This window comes from Elephantulus edwardii, unplaced genomic scaffold, assembly GCF_000299155.1.
Source record: "Elephantulus edwardii isolate Elephantulus edwardi_28Jun2011 unplaced genomic scaffold, EleEdw1.0 scaffold00071, whole genome shotgun sequence".
In the NCBI taxonomy this organism is placed as follows: Eukaryota; Metazoa; Chordata; class Mammalia; order Macroscelidea; family Macroscelididae; genus Elephantulus; species Elephantulus edwardii.
The window spans coordinates 3,554,670-3,562,460 of record NW_006399821.1 but is presented as its reverse complement, the minus strand read 5'-3'; positions in this window follow the sequence as shown (position 1 = coordinate 3,562,460).

Here is a 7,791-nt window from a genome sequence, read left to right as displayed (position 1 = left end):
TCTCTCTGGAGACTAAGGTGCGCCTGATACAGGCCATGGTCTTTGCAATTGCTTGTTATGCATCAGAGAGTTGGACAATGACTAGGGAGGACAGAAGGAGAGTGGATGTTTTTTGAGCTGTGGTGCTGGAGAAGAGTACTGAATGTACCATGGACTGCCAGGAAAACAAACAGATTCTTCTTGGAGAGGATTAAACCAAGCTACTCCTTGGAGGCAAGGATTCTGGGGCTTTGTCTGACATACTTTAGACATGTTGCCAGGAGGGACGGTTCCTTGGAGAGGGACATCGTGCTTGGGAGGGTGGAGGGACAGCGCAGGAGGGGAAGACCCTCTATGAGATGGATTGATTCAATGACTGGGGTAATCTGGATGGGTGTGTCAGAGGCAGTGTGGTTGGCGCAGGATAGAGCAGGGTTTAGGGCTGTTATGCATAGGGTCGCTATGAGTCGCCAACGACTCGACGGCACATAACAACAACAACAACAACAACAGTACCAGAAAAAAACCTTTAAAATTGAGATTATATTAATATTTATTGAAATTAACAATAAGAGGGTAAACTACTTTTGATGTTGAGTCTTCTGGTCAAGAACATGATATATCCTATCATTTAAAAAAATTCTTCAGGAACATTTTGAAATTTCTTTTAGAACATTATATCCAAGACCTGATCCAAACTACGGTATTTTCAATTGCTTCACGTTCCTCTGAAAGTTGGGTAATAAATAAGGATGACCTTATTTACTAGAAGAATTGGTGCCTTTGAATTTGGTGATAGAGAAGGTACTGTATGTTCCATGGTATTCTGCCAAAAGAATAACAGATCTATCTTGGAGGAGAGGAAGGCCCTCTATGAGGTGGATTGATTCAATGACTGGGATAATTGGGATGGGAGTATCAGAGACAGTGCGATTGGCACAGGACAAAGCGGAGTTTAGGGCTGTTGTACATAGGGTCGCTATGAGTCGCAAGCGACTCGATGGCACATAACAATAACAACAACAATGACAACATCTTGGAGGAAGTACAGCCAGAGGGCTAATTATAGGCAAGTTTGGTGAAGCTTCATCTCACATACTTTGGGCAGGTTTCTAAGAGGGGCCAATCCCTGGAAAAGGACTTCATACTAGGAAATGTGGAGGGTCAGAGAAAGAGAAGAAGACCTTCAACAAGATAGATTGACACCGACTGTAACAACAGATTGGAGCACATTAGAGATTGTGGGGATGGCACAGATGTTCATAGGGTCACTATGAGTTGTAGCTGACTCATGGGCACCTAACAACAAACATCCCCAGATTCTCTCTCCCTGTTTTTTTAAAAAGAAAGTTCTTGAGTTTGTAGGGGATTGTGCTGCCAAGCCAAAGATGGCTCATTTCTGGAGGTTCAAATCCAATAGCAGTTCTGAGAATGATGGGTAATCTTCTTTTGTGTAATGTTGGTTAGACTTGATGACAGTGAGTTTGAATGAGTTGAATTCCTATTCTTTCAAAAGACTATTGTTTGCATAAATAAATTAGTCTGGTTTCCTTCCCTGTTAAGACAAATGGAAAGAAGCAAGAAAGGCACTGTGAAAACAACTATATCATCTCACCCCAGTAAGAATAGCAAAATTTAACAGAGTATCAAATAACAAATGCTGGCAAGGTTGGGGAGAAACTGGAACCCTTATTCACTGTTGGTAGCAATGTAAAATGATGCAACCACTATGGAATGCTTTATGGCACTTTCTCAAAAAGTTGCAAATAGAAATACCACTTGACCCAGCAATTCCTCTACGGGGAATATACCCTAAAGAAACCATAACTGTCACCAGGCAGATATATGTACACCCATGTTTATTGTGGCTTTTTTCACAATACCAAAGAGTTGGAAACAACCTAAGTGCCCATCAACAAACAAATGGATAGAGAAGCTGTAGTATATTCACACAATGGAATACTATGCTGCATTAAAAAACAAGAAACTCATGCAATATTATTCAAAATGGGTGACCCTGGAGGACATTATGCTGAGTGAAATATCTCAGTCACAAAAGAACAAATACTGCATAGTGCCACTGTTGTAGAATGGGACTGACATCAGAGTTGGGGTGAGACCGAGAAAAATTGGATAAATTATGTTTACTGCATTGAAACAGATTAGGGAGAGAACAGTTTAAAAGCAATATTTGATTGGGTATTATGGTCATAACAAGAGTCCAGAATGAAGGCTGCATAGTGGAGTGGAGTGTTCTGGGGAGGCAAGGAAGGATTGTATACCAATGAAATAATTTTTCTTTTACTTTTCAAAGAGAAGAGCAAACTGGGGGGAGGGGTGGGCAGGGAGTAAAATGAAACAACGAATTAATGGAAATCCCAAATCTCTGTAAATGTTCATTAAAGTTAATGAAATAAAATTTTAAAAAATTGGGGAGAAACCCCCCCAAAAAAAACCCCCAAACTTTTGAAAGGTAAAAAAAAAAGGCACCATGGCTATGGAGGACTTCACCAAAATGCCCTCACTTCCACTCCTGCCGTTAAGTCTGCTGGGATTTTAATTTATTTTCATCATGATTTGAGTTAACATTTAGGAAGAATGTTAGTTTTCATTTAAACATCCATACACATTTTGTTTTAGAACATTAATTACAACACTCAGACTGTAATCACACTTTCTGCACTAACTTTCCCTGGAGCTCTCATCTCCTTTCATCTTACCCCTTCTGCTGAGAGTTGGGCTACAGGTTTAAATTTTGTTCTAGGTTCAAATGGCAACTGTAAGACTATAGTCTTGAGGGTTCCACCAGTCTGCGTTGGTTTTTTTTTTTAATAAAATTTTATTTTTATTTTATTTAATTGTGACTTTAATGAAAGTTTATAGAAAAGTTAGATTTTCATTCATTTATTCTTGCACGTTCTTATCCCCTCTTCCTCCCTGTCCTCTCTCCAGCAGAACATCTGGTAGATTTGAACCACTGGGATTGCAGTACAGCTTCTTACCACTAGGCCACCAGAGCTTCCTTACATATTCCTTTTAAACAATTTTCTTCTTGAGCTGTTCCAGTGCAAAATTCATTGTCTATCCACTCTATCTTATTCTTCCTCCCTGTGAATGAGGTCTCCATGTGACAGCTGATTTTACTAATCTGAAAAAGGAACTAAGGTCCTCTGAAAAGCTGGTTTTAAGTATATTGTTGACCCTTTGGCGAGAGCCTTCATATACCCTGCAGGGACTTAGAGCTCTGACCTAGGAATTAGAAATCTCTTCACAGGTGGCCATGGTTTTCAAGTTGCTCTGCTGTGGTTGACATGCAATGTGGCACCTCCCCAATGTTTAGAACGGCTGACCCTCCCTCATTTCTCAACTATTCTCAGTCTGTAACTCAACTTTGTGGCTCATTTCTTGGAAGGCTTCCAGTTTCTCAATGTTCCTCTGAAGTTGGGGTGCTCCAAACTGTCTGCGGTCTTCCTAAGGGCTGGGCCCTACCAAATAAAGAAGGCCTTGTTACCTCTCAGCTACACAGTGTTTTGCCTCTTTGTATGCACCCAGGGCATCAGGAGGGTTTTTTTTTTTTTACCCTTTTTGTGACTGTATTACATCATGTATTTATAAGGTTTTGACTATTTGCGGACACACCTAGGCTTTTCCTGGAACCGTAACTTTTCAGATCTTGGTCTTACCATTGTTTCTCAATCACTGTCATAAGAACAGAAAAGAAGGAATACTTATGTGGCCTCTTTCCTTTCCAGGGGACCTTCAATGTGGTAATAAGGTTCACTCTTCTCAAGCAAAGACATGTCTAAAATAGGACCTCTTTCAAACTTGAGAGATGCTGTACTTTAGGACAAGATATCTTTGTCTATTCAGACTGCTAAATGTGGTCTGAAAAATCTCATAAGAAATGAACCAATAACCAGCTGCTCCCACTCTTAATGACCCATGAGTGTCAGGTAGAACTGCATTTGGTAGGGTTTTCAATGACTGGTTTTTTGAATGACCTTTCTTAAGATGTGGCTCTGGGTGGATTTAAACCTCCAACTTTTCAGTTAACAGCTGTGAATATTAACCACTTATACCACTTGAGGTCTCCTTCTAGATATTAGAAAGGCTGAATTTTTATCTCAAAGTAAAAAGGGGTTCCATTTTACTCAGAATATGGACATAACAGTCTACTATATCACTCCACTATCAATACCCCCACAGTATTCTTTGCCGATTTCCTTTATCATCTGGTCCATTTTTCTTCTTCAAAGAAGAAGCAATGCTAAATAATGTAGTGTTATAGCTAGATGACTACTGGGGACTATATTTCTCACCCTTTATTTTGTAGAGCAGAAATATGGGCTCTAAAAAAGTGATTGACTATTGGTCCTGGTTAGTTATTGGGAGACTGAAGCAGAAGCCAGCAAAGAGCTAGCTTTCCTGCCATTTGTCCAGATGGTTGATTAACAGATCAGGGTATGCGTGAGAACTTGCTTAGCATTTTAACCAAATGTCTCATCCTCAGTTTATGAAGAGGGACTTTGTGTGAATTTTCCTTGCATGGCCACTGACTGGGTCAAATCCATCATGCCTAATCCAGCCTTTGCAGAAGGAACTGCGGTCAGAATCTGCCTTATTCATCAATGACTTTAAGGTCTGTTCAAAGCCCATGCAGAAATGGAAAGAACTGTGCTCAGTCACTGACAACCGCAAGATTTATTTGGTACAACATGGTTACCAGGGGCTCTACACTTTTTTTGGTTATGAGGTTTTTGCAGTAGTGGAATCTTGGACATGTGGCATTGTTGTTTTTGGAGAGATGGTGGAATACCCCACTCAATTATCAGTTGTGCGTGGACGAGTAATAAATTCCAACAGAAAAATGTGGAAAGCAGAATGATTTTCTTCTTGAAAATGCTGCATTGTGTTTTGTAATCCTTCCTGCTCCCTTCCACTCTCATTGATTTTTCCATGTGATTCCCAGGGGCATGATTTTTTTGAGTTGTTCAGAACCAGGAACTATTACATAAGATAGTAATGGTAAGTACAAAAACCAAATACCACCGATGGCTTTTAGAGTCAGGCCACCCAGGCCCAAGTGCTTGCTTCACTTCTGAAAGTTCTATGCCACGGTCCTACTGGATGATGGAGAACTCTAGTCAACTTGCTATTCCATGAAAGAAACAGCACCCAAGGTTATGTTTTCATTCCTCAGTACAGTTGTTTCTTACAATTTAAGGACTACAGCTGAAAAAAAAATGTTAAGCTTTGAGACTGCAATTTGTGTTTCCAAGTACTTTCTTTTTAGAGCTGTATTTGACTTTATATCCATGTTTTGCTCTCCCGTTGGCACCCATCTGCAGCTATTCTTCCTTATGTGAGACTTCTGACCCGTCTTGGATGCTTTCAAACCCCTTGCATGCAGAAATGCTGTGAGAGGTGTTTGTCTGGTTTTGGGCAGGTGCAGTTGGTGGCTTGCAAGGCTGTTCCTCATGAGTCTGGGCAGTAGCCTTTAACTGCACAAAGAACTGGGGCCCAAAGTTATTTGCAGGGCACAGACTTCCACCTCATAAATCTTTTCCACATCACAAATCTTTCAACTAGGAGCAAACATGTGGGGCACTGGCTCCCTTACACTGTTCCATTCAGGCCCCTGGACTCAGTCTTTAGCAGGTCTGGGAAGAGGAGGAGTGGCCTAAGGTGAGTTTGCAGCACTGAGCCCCCCAAACCAGGAGAGCTGTCTACTGATAAGAACATGGGTAAGAGGGGTAGATTAGTGCCAAGAAGACACCACAAGAGTTTGTAGCCCACCAAGTGTGGACTGGGACAACCCTCCAGGTGGAGCTCTCTGATCACACATTAGGGTCTTTTCCACTTGCTATTTGTTTAATTTATTGCTTAGGTATTGCTAAGAATACATTTTAAGATTTGTCTCACATGATTCTTAACCCTATTTGAAATCTTTGTATCTTAATTTCCCTTATCCATGTGTGCAGAGTATGTTTTGTTTGAGCGAGAACGAGGCTCAGGAGCTAAGGGCTTACAGTGGCTTGGCACAAGTGCCCTGGAGAGGATGCACTTACCTTGAATGGTAGATGCTCACAGGTCCATGGACAGGTGCCCTGTAGGGGTTCAAGGTCCAGTGTTGCCCTATCACTCAGCTACCAAAGAAAAGCCAGACACTAGCTGTGCTGCATTCTTGAAGGCACATGGTTTGAGACTACCAGCTGCTACATGAGAGAAAGATGGGCAATCTCCTTTAATTATATTAACTGCCTCTGAAAACCCACCAGAGGATCAGCTGTGGGTTGGTTCCAACTTGATGATACTCATCAACAACATTTATTCTTGAATGTTGGCAGAGAATAAGACTCCAAAAACAATGCCTTGACTACCATGATGATTACCAGAAAAGTGGATAATATTATCTTTCATTGGGGAGGATGTGGAGAAATTGGGACAATTGGGTATTATTGCTGGTGACAATGGAAAATGGTATGGTCACAGTGAAAAACAGTGTGACAGTTCCTCAAAATGCTAAACATAGAACTATATGACCTAGCAAATCACGTACAATTGCAAGCTAAGAGATTTGGAAGCAAAGACTCAAACTTCTACACTACTGTTCACAATAGTAAAAAGTAAGAAATAATCCACGAGTCTAGCAATGGACAAGAATAGGAAATGGATAGAATAGTTACAGAAATGTGGTACAGATATAAAGGGAATAGTACTTAGTCACAGAGAAGAATGTAGTTCTGCTGTATAGCAACATGGAAGAGTAGTAAACATTCTGCAGCATGAAGTAAGTCAGACACCAAAGGACAAATAACTAGAATAGGCAATGGAGGCAGGGGGCGGGGCTGATGCAGAGAAAAATATAGGAATGGTTACTAGATGTGAGAAGGAGGGAGGAATGGAGAGCTGTTGCTTAGCAGGAACAGACTTTCTGCTAGGGTAACGACACTTATTTGGAAATAGTGAGCATTCCACAAAATGGTCAAGGTGAGTAATGTCACTGAATTGGCTGACTTTTTGTTCTATGTATCTTATCACAACAAAACAAATACAATGCTATGAAAGCCAGAAAAAAAAATAAGGTGGGATCCACATGGTTCCCACATCTTCAGCTTTTCTGGATTCCTGTCGGGAATTTTCACTCCTAGGGGATGAGGAGTTGCACTGCTAACACAAAGGCAGGTAGTTTTGAATCCACCAATGCGAGGAAGATGGGAAATCTCTTTCCGTGGATTTAATCCTTCTGAAAAGCAGCTGAAGGTTTAGCCACAAGTCAATCTTGACTTGACAGCAATGAATTAGAGGTTTATCTTGTAAAGACAAAGAGAGAGGGCAGCTCCTTCTCCTTGGAGTATTCTGTATTCATCGCATACTGAGCCTGCTGCCTTTTCTAGTCTTTCCTGCTTCAGTTGTCTTTGGGGATGATCCTGCACAAAAATGTTATAAACGGACCTAAAAAAATAATGTAAAATCACCAGGTTTGCTCTACAGTTGATATGGCCTACTTCAGGAGCTGAAAACCACCGACAGTCACTCAAGTGAGTCAGTCAAGCAGCCAGGTGAGGTGTAATTGATACAGTAACTGGGGCAATGGAGTTAGGTGTGTTGGGATTAGTGAGACTGGTCAGGATAGGGCAGGCTTCAGTGCTGCTGTACAAAGAGTTGCTATGGGTTGCAGGTGATTCAATGGCACATAACAACAATAACAAATTACTTGTTGTGTACCATTGAGTGGGAATTGACCCATAGCTGACTCTCTACTGGGTCTTCAGATGCAGTTAATTGCTTGAGAGGAGATTTTCCATCTGT